The following is a 22,056-nucleotide window of genomic DNA, read 5'->3' on the forward strand; positions in this document are numbered from 1 at the left end:
GGCCAGCAGAACACGGCTTAGAGTTAGCTCCAGGGCCATGCAGCATTTTCCACATGGGAAGCATCCGATTATACTGTGTGCTCTACCCAGTAAGTGTGATATACTTTGAAATTCCACAGGAAAAAATGGAAGGCTGCTTGCTGACTGGCCACAGAGAAAGTACAGCAAAGGCGGTGTGAAAACGCTCAAAAACCTTGACCGGACTCGAGCAAATCTCGTGTAAGTACCCTAACCACTGCCTGCTGAAAAGTACTGCCGCTGTTCACAATTGACTAATCTTACACTACACTATACTCCACTGACCCCTGTCTTTATTTATTTATTTATTTTTTAATTTAGGTTCTAGTTTGTGCTTCAGTTAAGCTTTTGAGGCAAACAGAGCATCTCAGGAATGCATTATTTATACCCTAATGGTGATAAAATGATCATTAAAAGACCTTTGACAAATGGACATTTGGAGATTTGTCTTCTAGCTGGACATCTAGTCTTGAATTATATAAGGTTAGAATGACCGGAGTCCTGTTTTTGACTTGAAACCCACACTTAGTAATTTCTGAAGGATTGAAAGATGGGTGATGTCTCTGGTATTCTTATTTGTGCATGGGACCTACATCAACTTGGGCCATTTAAGGAACAGGTGACTGGGGGCTTATTTCATATTCTTGCGATTTGCACCATGTTACATCGGATGGACTGTGAGCTTGATGGAATCTATGGTGTTATCATCTGTAAATGGGATTTTTAAAGACCTACATAGACTTACATTGTCTTGATCTCTTGACTGTGCAGATGATAGGGAGCCTATAGAATACATCTAGAAGCCCTGCCATGTTTCAAAGAATGTTCACCCCTCTGTGCTTGTACATTAATTTCTGTCAACATTGTTTTTTTTTTCTTACAATATCTTTTTGTTTGAATATTTATGGTGTTTCATTTTGGTTTTATTGTATTGTTGACACCCTTGAATTTTGTGTATAAAGAGTTAAGTGAAACTTCCACAACGAAGAGGTCCAAGTATTAAATTGTACTAAGCCATGTAGTGCAGTGCAAATTGGAAAATGTCATTTAGGCCAATATGAAATTGCTAGGCATGCAAACTAAGAAGGTAGTAGTACGTACTTTGTTTAATTTCAGTATAACGCCATGCTGTCTACGTGTGGTAGATTTAGGACATCCAGAACTTCATGCGAGTCCCGGGGATGAGTTGGGAAATAAGGACCTCTTAATATCTTATATCTGAAGATACTGCATTGTGTAATACATTTGTTCCACTCTGATTTGCGCAAGATGTGAGTGAAGTGGAAATGAGAGAGGGCTTACGTTGATAGACACTTGTCACAGAGGACCTTACAGATGAACAAAAGGTGTGAGTTTCGTAGAGACTCTACTCCGGCTAGGGTGGCCCCTATGTCTTCCTTGCACCTTTCTGTTTGCTCCACCCACTCTAGGTCAGATGGCCCTAACCCCTCAGTGTCCCTGATATATACTGCGGAATAGTAACTTCTAGTAACCCCTACTATCTTGGTCTTATCAAACTCTTGTGGGTAGCCTAAAGGGCGTGGCCGTCTCCAGCTAACTCTCTTCAGGAATTTCTTAACCATTCTCCTACTTTATATAATGGCCGACTCTACAAGTCCCTTTCTCTCCTCCCTCTATGTCCTGACCTTCCCACTCTTTCCTTCTCCATCTATTCTCCACCTCTACTACTATTTCACCCCTTCTTTCACTTTGTCACCTACTCTTACTCCCTAAGCATTCTCTCCCTCTCTATCCTTTCACACCCTTCACAACACTATACTCCCTTTGTACCACTCTATCACATTCAATACCTTTCATGCACTCTCCGACACCTCCGCCAGTCTCCAACAATTTGCTCTACTGTCCTCTCTCTACCACCTGGTCTCGCAGTCCACCAACTCCCCTCCTGACCTCATTAATGTCTGGTCGGCCTGGGCTTTTATAGCCCAACATCCCCTGCTTTGCATCTCCTCCCCATTGGCCTTTCCGTCCCCTCGCTCTATGGCCCAATGCTTCTCTCCGTTTTCCTCATAAGGGGATCAGGCTTGACAAGTTCTAGTTAGTCCTGCCCCATTTTTAGTCTCCAGTGTTCTCTCTGTTGCGGATTGGGGAGACCGCTCGCCTTCGCCCCGCTGTTGATTCTCTTTGCCTTTGATCATTAACTGTTTGATATGGAGTTGGGGACTCCTGTTTCCAGTCGCAAATGGCGTCTGAACTGGGTTTTCTGAGGCGGCTGTTTCTTTCTGGCAGCTCTGGTCTCTGCCTTTCATCTATTTAGGGGAAACAGGAGCAAGTGCATGTGCCTTGCAGTGCACTTCTTTGCGCCGCCCAGGTATCACTGCGCTGCACTTCGTCCTCCTTCAACGCAGGCACTTCTGTTTTCTTTTGCGCTGCAGCCATCACCTCACTTCTTTTTTATATACGAGTCTTTCCCCTTCTGTAATGGCTTGGCAGGCTGGAAAACAATGGTTTGCGCAGAGCAATGCCAGTGGTTCTGACTAATTCAAAACCCTACAGACATCACCCTTCTGCTTTGCTTAGGCTGCTTCTGGCACACGCAGCAACCATTCTCCGAGTCCCTGCTGGCCTGTGCTCATTCCTCCTGGCATATGTGGCAACCAGTGTTGGACCCATACAAACCATACTTGACCCACTACTTCTGGCACCTGCTCCTGGCATATACGAGCCCCATCATTTAGGTACTCGTTGCTTGGCCCTGCCCCCTCTTGTTGTTGACTGCTCCTGGCATCTGCAACAGCTTCCTTACCCACACATCTTCTGTTTGCCTTACCCCTCTTGTTGCCGGCCCCTCCTGGTAGCTGTAGCTTGCCTGAGTTTGCCCCCCCACTCCCTATATTTCAGCATGTGTCTGCTTCTGAACTCTTAGCTAAGCTACCTATACATAAAAACAAAGGTGTGTGTACAGAGCTGGGATATCACATAATCTATGTGTGCCTCTATTCTGTTTGGCCTACTAGACATTTGCTTACCATAGCACATGGCAGGCCCTTCCATTCCCCTGCTTCTCCTTATTCCTGTGCTTCACCCTAGTAGTTGAACATCTTCCCACAGAGCACGTCAGACCGGAAACTTGCTCCACTCTGTTAGCGGTGCTGCCCGCTGTCCGCCCTTTTTGCTAGTTGCTGAGGTATAGGGGCTCCCCAAGTGCTGGGAGGTAAGCTCCAGTTCACCCAAAACATGTTTTACCCATATTCCTCAAAACCATCTATTCCGTTGACTGCTCCTCATTGAAGTTGGGTGCTGGTACATACTACCGTGTCATTACATATGAGGATGCAACATCCTGAGGAATAAACCCATTTCAGTTTCATTCATGCTTCTCAACTGAAAGTCTTACTAGGCATGTCGTGACTTACCCATCATTAACTGACCTTTGACATGTTCAACGTACATATGACTTTGTCATGCCAGTCTGTATCGAAAAGAAGTGCCTTTGCTGTGTGAGGGGTCCGAAATGTGAGGCAGCCAACTTTTGTTAAGAGTTTTCAAAATTTGCCATTTTATTACATAAAAAGGTTGGATAAACACCTCACTATCCCTAACCTGACGAGGATTTCCCTGCCTAAAATGAACTAAAGTAAGTACTCTAACAAACAATATCTGTCCATCACATGTATACATTCAATAGATCAATAGGGAAATGCATGACAGTTCAAAGCAACAAAACTAATATAACAATATGACCACAGTCTCTTCTTATGATCAGGGTGAATTCCCCTTCCCCTGATTCAAGCAGGATTCTGCTCCACAGGTCAAAAAGACACAAGGAAATCATGGGTTGTAACAGAGTCCCACCACAGTTCTTTGTAACTCCAATAGAAATGTCTGCACTTCAATGATATACCTAAGAAAATAGAATGTTTCTCTTCTTTGAGCAAGAAAGTGCCCCAGAATTCTCTTCTTCAGACGACCAACAATAATTGTGTTTTTCAGGATAATTACCCATAACTGAACACTTCTGAAGACATGTAGCTCCTCTACAGCAGGTTTATACAGTTCTTCCTTCAGCACTACAAACAAAATAAATTGTCCTTGTTAGGACCACTTTAGAGCACGTCATCAACTGCTACTTGGTTTACTTCCGTGCCAGGCCTACTACTTCAAAGGTTTGCCATCAGGGTATACTCCCCTGCCCAAACAGCGTTTAACAAAATAAAACGTGCTTCAGTGTTCACCTCCAACTTAAACAACTTTACAACAGCTTCACCATGTTCGTTCTTTTGCAGCATTCAACTTTTTTGCAACTCTTCAGGGAAAACATAATTCACATTGGTACTCCCCAATAGTATGAAGTTGGGGAGTAGAGCACTAGAAAAAGCAGATGACTGCGCTGATCATGGTAGTTGGGAGTAGATCCTGCTGCTGGTGAGGTTTTCTTAGGAGACAGTGCTCTTCCGCCTCGGTTTAGTAAATGGGGCTTTGTAAGAACCCTGTACACCTGGGCATATAATAATGTGGATTATTGAATTGGGTTGAGTATTTCAAGCAAAGAATGAGAAGTCTTGTCACTTAGGTTTGATATTTTGTTTTTGTATTTATTTGGCTTATATAGCGCTTTATACCAAAGCGCTGCACGTTTACAACAGGATACATTTAATATAACAATAACGGTAACCAGAAGCAAATTACAATTTTGATTCAGTCAACAAAACAGCATGTAGAGCAATATGACAGAGGGAAGGGGGAGAGAAGTGGAGCAAAGCTAGGAGGGAGAGAGGTGGGAGGAGGAGGAGGAGGCAGGAAGAGGGTGAGGGTGAGAATGGGGTGGGGGAAAAGGGAGAGACTTAAGGGAGGGCGAAAGAGGGGAAGGGAGGGAGAGTGGGGGAGGGAAGGGTGAGGGGCATCATGGTGGGGAATGGAGAAGGAGGGATTTATTTATTTAGTGCTGGTTTATTAAAGCACACAAGCCGACACATGTTTCAATCCCAACGGCGGCCTTTATCAAAGCATGTGTTTAGGTGCAGTCGATGTAGGTAGGTTGATGAGCTCTGGCGTACTAGCTCTGCTGGGTAGCAAGCGTCCCATCAAGGCTTCTGCAACAAGATGGGCGATCACAGCAATCTTTCCCAATACTCATCTGCGAATTATGCTTGTCTCGTTCTGAATAACTTCTTCCAAAAAGGCAGCCTTTTTGCCAGGTAATCAACTACTAATAATGATAGTCTTATTCTGTTCCTTTCTTGGCTTTGTGTGTTTTATACCAGCTGTTATGTTGCACAAAGTATGAATAACAGGTTTTACAATCCTTGGGCCTTTCCGTTACTCAATTTCGCCTTTGGAAAAATCTTTTGGACTTGAATTGCTTAGTTTTTGGTTTCTCTTGGCTTTGCCAATGGTTGTATGTGTTTGCATTTAACTATGATGCTTCATTGGTTTGTTGAATTCTCCATACACTTGCATGCTTAAATGTACAGTAATTGGCTTTAACAAATATGAGTTTTGCTACTTTCTGCTAGTCTGGCATTCAAAATTACTGCTAACACCTCTTCCACTCATAGGCCAGTGATAACGCCTGCTATGAACACGCGAGTAGCCTCCTAGCGCTCCGGGGTCACTTTCAACTTCGCCGCTCATTTCTGGAGCTTCCTTTTCTCCTGAGAGTCTCTGGTGCACACCAGCTACCAGAACCTCTCGAGAGGGAAAAAGTCCCTGGCTGCTTTCGCTTCCCGTTGAGCAGCCTCTGCACAATGTCTTCAAAAGGCAAATGTCTTTTGCATGCTTCCCACTGAAAGATCTCTGCAGTTGGTACAGCTATCGGCATAGACCCCCTCAGGACCAGCCACTGTCTTTGGCTTCACAGTGGTTCTGGAGTCTTCCCTCTCTCCTCCACTCCCGACCTTGGCTGCATATTGAGTCTAGACGACTCTTCCTGCGCACTCTGCTCTTCCCCTTCAGCTTCTCCTTCTAATGCCTGCATCGGAGGGGGCCTTTTAAGCCTCCCTGTCTCCCTCAGGTTTGTGTCATTTACGTTAATTAGTTCACCTCTCCTGCATTGTTCCTCTTCAGTCCTCGTCCCAGTACCTATGGACTTATGGGACTTGAAGTGCCTAGTGACAAAATTAGTTTTTCTCACTACTTTATCACTTCTTTATTCTTAAGCTTATTTTTGTTCCCTATGCTGTCCTTTACAGAAATATAAGGATTAGTCGTCATACTTGATTGAAAAGAGGAATAACGTTTCCGATAGTTTAAACCGTTATTATTCAGTCTTCTTTTCACTGTCTCTTTGGGGGTTAGCAGGGCTTTCAACTTTGTCTCCCTAGTTTTAAAAGGGTTTATATTTCATTCAGTGCCAAATGATTTTGGATTGGTTTAACCCACATTAAGACGTCCGACTTGAGGAACAGGCAGATTGTTATAACAAGCCATTACATACTTTGACATTTGTGAAATATCCTCTCTAGTGGAAGTCAAACAACGCGTCTCATACCATGGAGTTCTCTCATTCCCCTGGGCTCCTCCCACAGAACACCACCCCAAGGTCAGGTTCAGGAAGCGTCTGCCTTTCCCTGGCCACCTGGGAAGAGACTTTAGGCAGGGTTTTAGTGAGGAGTCCGTATGATTCATCACAGCAATAGATAAGGGGTAGGGATCAATGAGGTGGTAGCTTATCGGAATTTCCTGTGTATGGCGCTATTCCCTTACTGTGCTGGACTAGCCATTCTTTAATGACTTCCTGGAAGAAGCCCTGATGAAGTGGTTTATATGGACCTGCACCTCTTTTGCAGGGGTGCACATCTTCTTTGTAAAAAGACTCTGTATCCACTACTGCTGATACCAGACCTCGTTGATCAAGTATGCACTGCAAAATGGTTTGATAAGCTGGTGCTCTTGTGCGCTGTTGGTCTGATTTGAATATGTGAAGATTCTGGATTTTAAGACCATGGTCTACCACGGAGTACACAGTGGTGCCATTTTTGATTTTGCAATGCGTGTGAGGCCTTCTGACATTTCATCTGACTTGTTTCATGACGTGTGCAGGGCTTTCCTGGCAGTGTACCTGGATGACATCCTGATTTTTTTCACTTGACCGACTGTAACACAAGTGTTGCGTATGGGAAGTCCTGCAGAGTTTAAGAAACCATTGGTTGTATGCCATCCTAGAGAAATGTCAGTTCTGGGTACAAGTGGCAGTGTTCCTGGGATGTATACTCTTTCACAATTGGGTACAGATGAACAAGATCGGGCCTGTCAAGGAGCAGCATCAACCTTGCTCATTGATAGACGTCCAATGTTTTTTGGTGTTCACCCACCTTCTACCGTTGCTTCGTTGAGAACTTCTCAGCAGTGACTAAGCCTCTTACCCACCTCACAAGAAAATATGTGCCATTTTTACAGACGCAAATGACCCAGGACACCTTGGACCATCTTAAAGGGAACCTTCTGCTCTGCTCCTGATGTAATCAAACCGTATACTACAAAACGTTTTTGGTGGAGGCTTATGGATCCAATACCGCTATAGGGGCAATCTGTCACACAAAGGTCAGGATGAGTTACTACACCAGGTGGTCTATTTTTGCAAGTGAATAAATTAGTCTGAATGAAAGTATCTCATTTATGAGAAGGAACTCTTGGTCATTAGAGATGGGGCCGGTGACTGGAGACATTGGCCCTCATAATGAGTATTGCGCTAATGTGCCACAAATTCCGTGAAATTGGTGGCACTGATTCCGGCAATCTCAATGATGGATTCACCAGCTATTACAACTCTGCGGGAGCGCGCAAACGGCCATGCTGAAAATGGCGCCACCGGCATGACGGAAACACTTCCATTATTCGCTGTTGCTGGTGTTTCCGTTAATAAAAATGCTGGTGGCATAGTTTCCGGGATGCATTTAACAGAAACACCAACAGCAAAAACACCAGGACCAGAAACAACGCAAGCCATTTTGAAAAACGCAATACATTTAAAATCTCCCACTTCGTGTTGCCATCCAGTCACTGTAACACCAGCATCATGTATGGAGCATCGGAAGTCACGTGTGCCAGAGGTCCGCCAGCGTAAGCCACGCTTTACAGGGCCAGAATTGACAGTGCTGTCACAATTGTGGTGAATGCGGACAAACTCTTCAACTGACCACAGGCGGACAAGCCAAGGGCAAAAGTCAGCAATATGGGCGGAGTTGGCACAGAAGGTGTTGGCTGTGGGTCCTGTCCCCCTGCACCCCTAAAGATTGTCACAAGTGGTGGGATGACCTCTGCCTCAGAGTGCGCAACCTGCTCTCGGCCCACAGGAGGGAATCCCTGGCAACCGCAGGTGGGACCGCCTCCCCAATCAAGTTAATGTCCTGGGAGGAGACGTGCCGCACAGTGCTGTGCTGTATCTCGAAGGCAATGAGGGATTTGGAGCGGTGGAGGCCGGCGCAGGGACTCAGAGGGTGGAGAGTGCATCAAAACAATAAAACCGAGTGGACAGTGAAATGCACCACACGCTGCATGGAGTCCGGTCCAACTGCATGACACCAAAACACAACCACCACATGAAATGGCCCATATTCCTGGCCCGTTATGTTATTTTATTTATATAGCACCATAGCCCGAGGGCGTCCGTAGTCCAGGGAAACCAAGCATTGCATCCACAAAACATGTGAACACACATATGGCCATATGATAAGTCATTTATAATGCGTCTGTGCACAAATGTTTCTAGGTGCGACAAGACAAGGGAGGGAAGACGGAGGGAGGGCAAGACAAACAATCTTACTAGGCCTTGTGTCATTCAGATCGTGCGAGAATGAGAAGTGCAAGGGGAAGGGGGTTGGGCGGAAGAGAAGTGTGAGGGAGAGGGACTGGGACAGCAGGGCAGCAATGCTTTTGAGTAAGTGCAGTACAGCACAGTGTGGCTTTGGGTAAGTGCAAAGGAGGCAAGGTATTGTAGAGGTTACAGTTATAGCCTTTAAGTGCATGGAAGGCCCGGAGGCAGTGCAGGGGTGACCGATCAAGGGAGAGTCTGGTACCCAGTGAGACTCTGAGGGTAGCCAAGCAACCAGTCGGTACGACAGACATATAGGACAGCGGGAGAGGGAGAAAAATATATATATGCAAAGGGTCATGAACTTGATCCTGGCAGCCACCGGAAGCCAGTGGCGAGATACGGCCTCTGAATAGGTCTTGCAGTCCTGTTCTGGATTAGTTGGAGAGGGTGGAGAGTAACAGAAGGCAAATTGAGAGAACTAGGGATCTGGAGGTGGTGAGCTTCTGGGGTAAGGTGAGCAAGGGAAGAATACCTTTGTGTAGGTGCAGCTGGTAGTGGGGCTTCATGGCCACGTCTGAGTTGTGAGGGCCAGAGTGAGAGCGGGAAAGCGGGAGCAGGAATCCCAGTGAGAAGGATCTCTGTCTTAGTGGCATTAAGACAGAGATCGTTGGAAGTACACCACTCGGATAGACAGTCTGGAATGAGCAAGGGAGGAGAGGAGGTCTCAGGGGAGCCTGAAGTAGAGCTAAGTGTCATCCGCATAACTCTGAAATTTAGAGGGCCAATGTAGAGAACAAAGGGGCCAAATGGAGGTTGACAAACCAGGGTGAGAAGATAGTGCCCTGGGAAACGCCACAGATGGAGAGAGGGGTGGCAGAGTGAAAGGAACCGATTTGGACCTGGGAGGGGCCTGTCCAGGAGGAAGGAGGCCAACCGTTCCAGGTCTGATCCGTGATTCCCAGAATCTCACAAAGTCGATTTGATTAGGATGGCGTGGTTAACTGTATCAGAGGCAGAGGAAAGATTGGCGAGGATGAAGACTGGAGGAATACTGAAATCCAGGTTAGAGAGCAGATCTTCACGGGTGTTCAGGAGAGTAGTTTCCCTGCCTCTGGCAGCTCTGAAGCCAGACTGATGTTCATAGAGACAACCAACAGATTCAGTATGGAGAGTATGCTGGGAGATGGCCAGCTTTTCCAGGAGTTTTCCCAGGAAAGGGGTGATAGAGATCGGGTGATAGTTTGCTGGGTATGTAGGATCGGCAGACCGCTACTTGAGGAGGGGGAGCCCACGGGAGTGCTTGAAGAGAGAGGGGAAGGTTCCAGTGATGAATGAGTGATTACCGAAATCGGCCAAAGTTGGAGCAAGGGTGTCAATATGGTTCTTGATGGTTTTGGAGGAGCAGGGAGCACCTGTTTTGGACGACACTTTCATAGATTGGACTTGTCTAGAAACCTTGTCGGGTGTAGTTGGAGAGAAAGAAGAGACCGGGGAGGAGAGGGAGAGTTGGCCAAAGGTGGGGTCAGAGAGGGAGAGGATTTGAGTTTTAGTGGTGAAGTGAGAGACCAGAGCCATACAGAGAGGGCCTGGGAGGGAACAGGAGAGGTAGACCCTGCAGCAGGATTGGCCAGTTCCTTGCAGATCTTAAAGAGTTCAGCTGTGTTGTTGGAGGCCGTAGAGACGTGGGCTTGAATGTGGATTCTCTTATTGGACAGGGTCTGTATTGCCTTTGGAGCAGGCGGCATGCCAGTTTGTCGGAGGATTAGTACTGGTCATGTGCACAAAGAGACCAAATGAGAAGCAGCACATACACTGAGCACACACCTAACAAAGGTGGCGTGCATGCACTACGTTACGCAGCCATCAGTTCCTGTTGCGCAGCCAGCGGTCACTGAGGCACAGCCACCTGCCCCTGTCATGTGGGCCGCCAAGATGGCCACTGGCCACCCACAAATCCGGGCACATCTACAGATGACAATGCTGTTCAAGAAGCTGGAGACTGCAAGGTGGGGTCACTGGACCACATATACCATCGTCCAGCCTTCTGCCCCTCTGATCTACACAGCCCACCTCCACCACTAATCCTTAACATACGGGACATGGATGCACGCATCTGCAGGCTTGAGCAGAGACATGACGAGATGGCCGACCTTGTGTGGCAGCAGCTCACTGAATCCCACGTGAATGTGTGCAGGCCAGCAGCCGGCGATGTGCCCTGGACTGCTCTACCTCTGCCATGTTTCTGCTGACAGAGGGTCCGCAAGGGGAATGAGGGCATCTCTGCACTTGCAGAGTCCCTTACCCTTACCCTGCAGCTGACCCTATACCACAGTTATGTCCATGGATCTGCTTCCCCCCCACCCACCATTACCACGCCAGCCAGGGCAACACAGGGCACCGCTCTCTGCGGCTGTCAGTGTCACTAGGACAGGGCAAAGCCCATGACAAGAAGCCAAGGAAGTGACTGTGGCCAACTGCATCACTAACTCACTATAATGTTTTGTGGGTGTTTGGGGAGAGTGTTTGGGTCACACGTTGTATCTTGCATATTTTTCGGATTCATTCATTCATACATACAGTTACGCACATGAATTGATGGTTGGACATTCATTTTTGGTGTGGTCTGATTTTATTGGTGCTACATGACGCATGCAGTGAGGGCCATGGGTTGTGTGCAGGTGGTGGGTGGTCAATTTCCTGTCGGGCTGCATGCCCATCCCTGACGACCATGTGTAGGTGTTGTTGCATATCTTCAGCTGCATCCTCGTCTTTAGCGTCTGCTGGAGGCATGTCCATTTCTGCGGGCATGGATATGTTCCGTCTGACCCACATATTGTGCAACATTGCACAGGCCAGGACTATCTTCCAGATCTTCGCTGAACTGTACACGATTGCACCGTCCTAAAGGGTGGAGGCGCCAAAAACATGCCTTAAACAGTCCAACGGTTTGCTCGATGTTTGTCCAGGTTCGGACATAGTTTGGGGGTCTCTCACAGGGGTCATCACCCACGTCAGTAACGTAAAAACCAGAATCACCTGCAAGGGATGGGACATAAGGTGAGCCATTACATACAAGTGACTGGACAGTGCTTACATCTTTGGATGTGTGTGTGCGTCACAAGCATCTAGGACTGTGAATTGGCAGGCCCTCATTCGCCTTGCTGCACCCTGTAACAGGCAAAGCTGGATATGCTATTTGTGCAGGGTTTGTCACGTAGGGATGGGTTGCTGGGGCTGTGTTGCGATAGGTGGGTATTGTGAAATGTCTGTGATGCATTCTGGTACCTGTAGTGCATTGTATGTGCCTGGCCATCTGTGCTCCGATTGGGATGGTGTCCATATGTTGTCACATGTGGTTGTCAGGTGTGGCCACTCACTTGTGCATGTCATTTATGGCCCTGAATTGGTGCCAGACAACACCAACCTCCCCTGGCCTGGTACCCTTTCAACAATGTACACAGAAGGGGTGCTGTTACACAGGACCATGACATTGTGGGTTGATCCTGGGAAGCGGTGACAGCAGTGAGTGATTATTAGGTCTGCATCACAGATGACCTGCACATTCAGTGAGTGGTACAGCTTAGGGTTCCTGTACACCACCTCTGTGGTGTGGGGGGGTGGGAGAAGCTCAATAAGTGTGTATTCACTGCTCCCTACACATTGGACATGCCTGCAAGTGCATGAAAGCGGCCTTTGGCGGCGTTGACCTGCGCCTGTGTGTTTGGAAGGGCAATGTGCTGGGACACATGGCGCAGGAGGGTATCCAGGACGTGCACCAGCACTTTTAAAAATGCAGGTTGCAAAATGCTGTGTAGTCCTGAAACGTGCTTGTGGCAAGGAAGTGCAGCACTTACCACCCCTGTTGAAGGTGGTGTATGGTTGCCCGGGTGCCTATGCTGCTCTGAATGTCGTCTTGGATGAGCTCCAGTAGTTCCAGGATGGTCCTGTTTAGACTGTACACGGTGTGGATCTGCCTGTCAGTCAGGGCCCAGGGTGTTGCCCAGGTGTGGGGTATTGGTGCACGCCACCGGGTCACCACTTGCTGCATGGCATTGTTCATCCTTCTGTTCCTTCTCCACTGTCTGTCCTCCTTTTGCCACTGATGAAGTTTCTGCTTAAGCAGCTACACTCCAGTATGCAGAACCTCTATTTCTATTGCTACTACTACGAGTGGCAGCATGGCTGTGCTGGTCTGTGTGTGTGGTGTGGGTGTGGTCCTTTTCAGCAGTCTCGGTGCTCTTTGTGTGCACCTGGGTGCACCTGTGGCCTGTTCTCCCTCACCTTGGTCCGGTTACTGCCTCCTCCGCGGTGCTAGTGTTTACAGCACATATTTTCTGGTAGTGGCAGTGTTTCTGGGAAAAAAATGCTATTGTATTGCCCCCTTAGTTCCGTGGTGCTGGTCTTTCCAGCACGTCCTATGGTGGGTCGCGTAGTTTCCGTTCACTCCGCTACCGGCAACAGTAGATCCCTATGCGTTGTTACTGGCATAGTTATTACCGGTATTACCTCTCGTAGTAGTGCGTTCCAGAAAAAAGTACGGTAATCGCAATTACTGTCCATGTACTTCTGGACCGCAACATTTGTAATGAACCCCATTATCTGGGAGGTTCTATTACTTCAGTAGAAGTACAGACCAATCCCAAGAATGAAGTATTCCTGAAAGAAGCGCAGTGCCCACTCCTTGCCAGATTGGTGCTATTTTATTGCTCAATTTGTGTATACTCTGTCCTATCATTCTGGTAAACGACATTATAAGGTTGACGCTTTGTTCTGGAAAGTATCCAGTGGAACCACTACCTAGCCTCAATCCACAGACTGTACCTATTCAGGACATATTGGTGTTAGGCAGAAACCTGTGCAGTTCCCTCTCGGACCACTGCAAAAGATTTAGGACTGCAGGTGTTTGGCAGTGAACCCACTTGGTAGCAGTCTGTACCACACAGATTCACTTGGTAGCTGTGGCTGAGCAGTCAGACCTCCCTCAAGAAGAGTTAGGCAGTATACAGAGTATTCACAATAGGTCAAGAGCACACAATAGAACAAGTAAACACTGACCAGGGCTTGGTGTAAAAGAGAGATAATTATTTATTTAAGACCACATCTAGAAAAACTCACAGGCACCAATAGTAAGCAATTCAATAACACGGTCACTGAAAGATTTACACTCCCTTGAAAGAATTTTAGACAAGTCTTAAGTAAAGCCCACTTATTTTCAGACAGCGGTGAGCGCTTAACGTAGATGGCACTCTAATAATTCGTTTTTAAAAAGGGAGAGAAAAGCAGAGAACAACTTGAAACAGATCCCAGCACTTTTACAAGAACAGAACAAGAGGGGAAGGCAAAGTAAAACCGTGAAGTCAGAGTCAGTAGGCCGGATCCACTTTAAGAGGATCGAAATGAAATGTGTCCAAGGTCACACGGTTGCAGTGCACAAAAGTCTTGTAATGATTCAAAAAGGAGTTGGATCAAAGAAAGGGACCAGTTAGAGGGTCAAGGCGGCCAGCCCAGTCCAGAAGGTTAAGGAGTTATTATTACCTTGTTGCAATCTTTAGAAAGGGAGGCCTGGCGGACACAGTACCTTAAAGTGGTGAGAACGCTCCAGCGGGGGCAGTTGTTCCTGGCAGCGGATGCAAGTCAGTGCTTCGTCCGGGGGAGGATAGGATCTCGTCGTGGAGGAAGACAGGAGTCCGTTGCACTGCCAGGGAAGAAACCAGCCACGGAGTTTCTCGGGTACAAGGAGCGGTCCGTTAATTTGCGGTTCAGTGGTGAGTGGCTATCCGGCTGCCAGGGTGCTTGGCTTGGGCAGTTCGACCACAAACCGGGCTGGGGTGCGAAGAAAGAAAGGTAAACTGGTTGTGCCCACCAGTCGGGGGAAGAAGCCTCTCCAGCCCGGAGATTTTCTCTGTCGTCGGGAAGTGGTGAGTCGGTTCTGCAGGGCTCCACCGGTGGTGTCGTAGTGGTAGGTCGGCTCAGCTTCTCCCTCGTCGGATTCTCAGGTCCTGTGGTGACTTCTGAAGTTCCAGTCCCCAAAGCCCTGCTTTTATGCAGAAAACCCCCATTCACTCAGCCTAGCTGTCAATCAAACATGCTAAGTAGGGCCAATCACACAAGAGTACGACTTGAGTTACCAAGTTAACTCATTCCAGGGTGCCTAAACCCTCTCCCACACCCCCTGTGGTACCCAGACAGAGTGGCACCACTTTTGGAGGCTTCTGTGGAGAAGCCCGCCAAAAAGTGGAACAAAGGGCACGACTTGGGTTGGAGTCACAGAAGAGAACACAAACGCCATTTTAGAATCGAGTCTTGGCAAAAAATACCAACCGGAGAATTAATATTAATCTATGGTATCTGGTCTTTCCAGCTAATGCCATTGCATCTAATGCCATTCCATCACATTTTTTCCATCTAAACACTTTGCATCTAATGCATTTTCTTTGGGGGGTAAAGGGTTAATTTTTGTTTAGTTGCATTACAAAGGGTAAAAAACAGTGTGGGGGGCCCAAAAAATAAAAAATGCTTTAGATGCAAAGTTTTTAGATGGAAAAAATTTGATGCAATGGCATTAGACGGAAACACCATAAAGAGTCCTATCTGACCGCACCACCTGAGTCTTCATTAGCGAAGAGGTAGCCGTCCCCATCCTTGTGCCACTTGGGAGTCCCGCAAGGCTCTTGCCTCTCACCCATACTATACAATACTTATACCAAACCCCTCTTTGACCTCTTAGGCTGAATGGCTATCACGTACACAAACTTTGCTGATGACAACCAAAGTCCTCATCCCCATCACTGGACATTACACTCAGGACACCCCCACAATCATTCAGCACCATTCAGAACTGGATGTCTACACACAGCCTTTGCTTAAATGATAAAACGGAGCTCCTCATTGTGGGCTCACCCTCTCTACTAAAAACACTTGAAAGCCGCTACTCTTCCACCTGCATTAATGGCATAACAATCCCAGTCCCCAAACATCGGGAGTCTACCTGGATGCCAAGCTGCCAATGTCCAGAAACCAAACAAAAGTGATGTGTGGATGGTTTTGAATCAATCTTAACCACTGTCATTGTTCTGGGCAACCTTCGACACCACAGATCTTAGCCTGTCTGTGCCATTACAAAAGGGGTCCAGCCATATGCGAATCCGTCGGCTACTGTCACCAATGGGAGCAGCGCTTCCCGAACTGCCAGGCCAGGTCCCCTCTGCACGGAAACATAAGCAACCCCAGACATGGCTCGGCCTTGTTGTTTTTTCTTTTGCATCCAGGTAGGTGCACCCACACATGTGAGGTACCTTTTTCATTGGGACACCTGTGGGAACGTGGGAAGGTAGGCCATGTGGAGTCCCGGCAGTGTGCCAATAACTCCCCAAAGGGAAAAGCTGTAATGCAGCCCAGCCGCAACTCCAGGACAGAGGAGGTGAAGTCCCCGGCCTTGGACATCCATGTACCATGTGGGTGTACTGTCTCCTAAGCACAGCGGTAGCTTCACGGAGCCCCGGCAGGATCCTCATTCCTCCCCGGAGGTGACATCTGTAACGTAGCACAGCCAGAGGTGCAGTCCTGGCTTGCAGACTGACAACCCACATGGAAGACATCCGCTCCCAGGGAAACACCAATGTTCTGCTGGCATGGGGGGCAATTTGTGGCCTGCCCCTGCATTTGTGTCCCAGCCCACCAAAATATCTGCCCAGGCGTCCCATTCCCACCCACACCACCAATAATCCAGCCCCAGTCTCACCCACCCCACTCACAGTGGGCCCTAACCATAGAATAATAAAAAACGGTACTCGCATAACATTGCAGCTGCTCGTGTAGCAAAAGCTGTAAACGAAACAAACTTGTTACCTATGGTCACCCCAGCAAAAACAAATCTACACTCCTACTTTCCAATCATGCCCCCCCCCTTGCAAGCCATCCCTGGTTGTCTACTAAACCTCACTCTTCCCCCCCCCCCTTTCAAAACCCATTTGCCCCTTCCTACGGGCAGAAATCTGCCCCCAGGGAGGGCTGCATGAGGTGCCCCCTGCCCCCACACTCCATTTGGGGTGGGGGGAGAAGCCCACCCCAAATCCTCGGACAGACCCCCCCAATGGATGGGGCTGTAGGATTTGGGCACCCTGGGGGCTGGTTGGTGTGTGTGCCCATCTGCACCAAGGGAAGTTTGATAAACCTGGTAGGCTGCACTTTAGGGGGGGCTGAGGGACACCCTAAACCGCTGTGGAATTTTGAAATGTAAAAGGGGGTGCAATTCTCCATCCCCATCCCAAATGGATGGACAGGCCATCTTGTGTAGCGATCCCGGGGGTCAGATAAGGGGGGGCCTGTCATGCCCTCCTCCCTGGGGACCGGTGTCCCTTACTAGGAGCAGATATCTGCGCCCAGGGAGGGCTGCACAACATGGCCCCCACTCCATTCTGCGTGGGGGTGCAGAGAGCCACCACCCCTTTCCATTACAAAATTCCCCAGCGCTTTCGGGTGCCCCACAGCCCCCCAAAATGCTGTTTACTATTTTCACTTTTTTTACTTTGTTTACCCAACTCCCCTTGGCGCAGATGGGTACAATAGTGTGCCATTCTGCCCCCATGGTGCCCTAAACCTACTGTCCCACCCATTGGGGGGCCCCTCCCCCTCATCCCAAATGGGTGGGGGGCACCTCATGCAGGCCTCCTTGGACCTCATACGAACGGCTGTGAGGTACACACCCCCCTCCATTTGGGGTGGGGGTGAGGGGGCCACCAAAAAATGTGGGACAGGCCCCCCAGTAGGTGGGGCAGTAAGGTTTGGGCACCATGGGGGTAGATTGGCACACCAGTGTACCCATCTGTTGCAGGTCAAGTTTAGTAAACAAAGAAAAACATTGAAAATGGCAGGCTGCACTTTAGGGGGGGGGGGGGGGGCTGAAGGGCATCCTAAACTGCCAGGGAATTTTGTAATGTGAAGGGGGGTGCACCCCCCCAAAATGGAGGGGCGGGGCATCTCGTGTAGCCCTCCTTGGGGTCAGATGCCCCCTCCGAGGAGCAGATAACTGCCCCCAAGGAGGGCTGCATAACATGACCCCCAGTTCATTTTGGGTGGGGGGAGAAGGGACACCCCCTTTCCAGAAAAACAATTCCCTGGTGGTCTAAGGGGGGGGCACCCAACACATCCATGTTTGTCCCTTATTTTCTTTTCTTCTAAGGCCAATACCCTAGGGGCAGATGGGGACCCATCTGTCCCAGGGGGGCCTAAACTGCAGGCCCCATCCTTTGGTAGGCCTACCCACACTTTTCTGGTGCCCCCTCCTCCAATTGGATGGGGCGCCACCTTATGTACTCCTGCCTGACACCAGGGAGGGCCACAAGGGGTGCCCCCCTTTCCACTTGGGGTGGGAGGGAGAGAGCCACCACCCTTTCATATAAAAAAAATAGCCCTGGTGGCTAGTGGGCCCCCCACCCCCACCCCCGTTTGGGTCGTTTTAGTTTTTTGAAATTTATTTTTCATTTGTCCCCTTCCCTGGGGTCTTCGTACCTGTGGCCCCATGCTTTGGGGCCTCGGGGGGGGGGGGGGGGGGGAGGGTGGTGGGAGTTTGCCTCTGGGGCCGCTTACCTAGTAAGCAGCCCCCCTCCCCCCACTTCAAAAGGGATCTCTGGTGGTCTAGTGGGCATTGCGGGCCACAGATCGAGCGCTCTGCACCCGTTCCGTGACCAGTAATGCTTTCACCTAAGGTGTTGTTGGAAAGGGGAGAATCTCCCCTTTCCAACGACACCTACCTTGATCTCCGGCTTGAAATTCAGCCGGAGATCAAGGTGGACACTCACCTTGTATTTTCACTGCGGCAGCCGAAAATGGCTGCCGTGGTGAAAATGCTTTTTTACTTTCATGTTGGCGTGCATTACGCACGCCAGCGTGAAACTGAAGGTAATCCAGCCCCCGGGCAGTGAGGAGGGACCTCCCCCTCACATACCCCGGGGGTTGGATTACTGTTTTGAGCGATCCCTAAATGCCAAAAAGGACAAGCTATCTTGTCCTTGGCAACCTGGAGGTAATCCCAAGGACAAGCTCATCCTTGGCACTTAAGGCGTTAAGGAGTCTTGAGGGGTGAACTTTGAAATATCTGTCTGCTTAGGTATATGTGGTTGTGATTACGATACTGTTTTGAAGATGTGGATGTGTTAGTAATCGGATGTGGTTGTCGTGTTGATTATTTGATGTAATTGGAATGTAGTTGTGGTGATGTGATTCTGACCTGTATGTGATGTAATTGTTTTTTCATTGAGATGTGGGTGGTGTGAAGGCATCATGAAGTAAGACACAGAAACAAAAGATTCAACTTTCCAATTGAAAGCTTTATTTTTCTTATTTGATACACAGAGAGGTGTGTTTCTACCAGTGGTTAATTCAAAAATGATTTTGCAATTTCTATATACTAATTAAATTAGTTAATGTTAGCATCTTGTTCAAAGATTATTAGGTGAAATGTTATTTGTCTTGATTCAATCAAGTATTTTAATTAGTTTGAGCATAAGTCTCAATGCTCAATGTGCATAGTTTCTGCACAATATTGTAACATAATTCAACACCTGCTTGCATGCTGCCAACAGTATTGCAAACGTTTTAGAGCAGAAGGCTGGTGCAAGTAACATAGTGCATACATTATTTTAAAGAACAACAACGCAGAGTGAAAAATATCTAAAGAAATCGCAAAATTAATTTCAAGAGTAGTCCAGGGGTCGATACAAAGTGGCTGCTGCGTTTCAGCGTGAATAGATTAACTGCATTTTTCCAGACAGGACTCCCCGGTGGCACAATTTAGAAGGCAGGAGAATAGATCAAAACAAGAGGAAAAAGAAAAAACAAATGAACCAGAGAAAATGCATTCCTCTGGTAATGGGGAATGCTGCATGGAAGGTAAATAAGTATGTTGGCAAAAACAGTAAAGAATGGTAGAGGAGTAAATCCATCTTTAAATGGTGACCAAATCTATAGAAGCTGGATGTTACGGGGTGAAAAGGACTGCATCTCTGTATTGAAAGTCAGCCAAGAAACGATTGATTATGCTTACCGGGGGCCAGTTTAGATGAAAGGAGCGTACCTATTCTCCTACCTCCTAGATTGTGCCACTTAGGATGCAGGGAATGACTCCTGGCATGACATGCTTTTGTATTTTGGTTATATTTTGCAGAAGATGGCCTAGTAAGTGAAAATTGTGTAAAGATCCCAAGCTGAGGACTCTACCTACTGTAGGCTGTTCTATGGATGTGAAAAAGATTTGGTGAGTTTTCGAAAAGTGGCCAAATTATGGATGCATCTTGTGAGGAAGACATGGTACAGAGCAGTAGACACAGACACAATGGATACAAGTTTCGGAAACCTTTATTTACACTTTTGATTGGGATGGTAGAATTCTTAACGGGCCCTAACTCTAAAATGGGAGTAATCCCGACAAATACGTCCAAGTCAGCCTGGTCAAAATAAAAAGGCCTATAATAAGAAAACCTAACCTAAGGAAATGTCAGAATGGCTTCAGCATCAACTCCCTTCCCCAGGTTGAACCCCACGGGTCTAGAGTGTCTAAAAAAACAAGAGATGGGTGGATGGCACATTTCTGTCAGTCTTACACATTTTGGCTTACTGGTACAATTCAACAGTTCAATCTTAGGCTTTCAGCTTCTGGTAGTTCAATCACTTCTTTAGGCTTCGCCCGCCTTGCCATCAATACTCAGTTCATATATTCTCAATTTCTTAGAGTTCTGGACAGGCTTCCCTCTGCCGGGCTCGGCCCTGTCTCCTTTTGTGTGGGTTCCCTTCCCAACGTTTTATCTAATTTATCTTTTCGATGTCAAAGACTTTCGAGACTGCAAGGAATTTACATAGACCTCTGCATGACCACTTCAACCTCTTTCAACAATCCTTCAATTCACAATCAATAACCTCTTGTGGCACCAATGCTTCTTGGTACTCCTGATTCTCACTCTCTTTAGTCTGCCCTCTTGGCCTTTTCAAAAATTCATGTGTAATGGAATGTAAAAAGCATTTATAGAGCGCACCTACACTAACAAAGGGCATCATGGTGGTAGTAGGTTTTGTGATAGACCAGAGTGGCAACGGCTAAACTGTGAAGAGATACGTTTTCAGGTCCCCATGAAAGGAGAGGTGGTCCTCCAGTGCCCATAAGCACAGAGGAACAGAGTTCCACAGAGTGGCTGCCGCCACTGAAAACGACCACTCTCAAGGATGTCGCTGAACAGAGATTTCTGCTTGGAAAATAGGGAAGAAATTTAGTCTGCAAAAAACCAGGACCATGCCCATAGAATGTGCTTTGCTAAAGGGAGCCAATGCAATTTGGCCAGCATCAGTGTGGCAAAGCTGAGCCGGGGGTGGGTGGTGGGACACCACCAGCAAGACGAGCTGCCGAATTCTGCAGCAGCTGCTGCTGCGGAGTAAGATACGCTCGCTGAGCAAGGTAGAGAGCGTTGAAATAGTCGATAGATCCCGCAGTGAGAGGATACCACCATAGGTTGCAGATTCACAGAAAGGTACGGGAGCACCTGTCGTAGAACACCAAGTTTAAAATGCACCAACAGACAGCACTAACCTGGGGCTGCATAGAGAGGGAGTCTGAGAGCTAACTCCTGTCATGATGCCTACCCCCAGGGACCCAGACCAAGTCCAGCAACCCCGGAAACAGGCATAAAGTTACCCCAAGCAAGCCCAACAACCCACGCTAGGGGCTATGCGGGTGCATAGCCGAAGACCAGCCCGCAGTATCCAGGGAGGAACCCACCTCAGTCTTCTCGCCATTAAGGCGGAGCCAGTTCTGGCCCATCCAAAAATGAATGGCTAGCAGACAAGAGTGAAAACATTCAGCAGAGGCAGAGTGGGTGAAATCTAGTCACCCTACTTTATATCCTTGTCTTTCAACAATTGTTCTCTTCATTCGCGTTTTATCGGCACATGTGCAACCTTCAACTTAAAAATTAGTCACTTTCCCTTTTAACATCAACAACACTTTTTTGTTTCCCCTCAATAACTCACTGGCTATGTTAATTGGATTTCTTTCATCTATTTCCTCAAGCTCTAGGCCGTTACCAACGCCTCTTCTGCTCCCTCCCAAATCCGCCGTTCACCCGGGAGGGTTGCGGGCTGCTTTCTGGCAACATGAACGTTTCTTTCCTGCGCTCGCTCAGCTTTGCTCTTCGAATGCTCACAGCCTCCCGAAAGGATGGAAATCTTGCCTGGCTTTCTGTTGGTCCTCTCGACTGGCAGGTGTACATTGTTAGAGCTGCTTGCCTGACTCTGCCAGGCCTCCTTACAGAGACAGGGCACATGCAAGTGAGGGG

The 22,056-nt window shown here is 48.0% G+C and overlaps 1 protein-coding gene across 7 annotated transcripts in view; it reads left to right on the forward strand.

The window, feature by feature from the left end:
- Positions 1-22,056, forward strand: part of RNF157 (ring finger protein 157) — a 1,722,220-nt gene that overhangs the window by 11,740 nt on the left and 1,688,424 nt on the right. For 5 of the 7 annotated variants that reach the window (XR_011305109.1, XM_069654703.1, XM_069654704.1 and 2 more), the window contains exon 2: positions 120-219. The exons of 1 other annotated variant lie outside the window; for it this stretch is intronic. The gene's annotated coding sequence lies outside the window, so the exon portion shown is untranslated. Of the gene's footprint in view, positions 1-119; positions 220-19,912; positions 19,989-22,056 lie in introns of those variants that run through there. One more of the 7 variants, XM_069654701.1, reaches the window with a different exon arrangement.

The sequence above is a fragment of the Ambystoma mexicanum genome, chromosome 3q (genome assembly GCF_040938575.1).
Source record: "Ambystoma mexicanum isolate Mex_15411 chromosome 3q, UKY_AmexF1_1, whole genome shotgun sequence".
NCBI lineage: Eukaryota > Metazoa > Chordata > Amphibia > Caudata > Ambystomatidae > Ambystoma > Ambystoma mexicanum.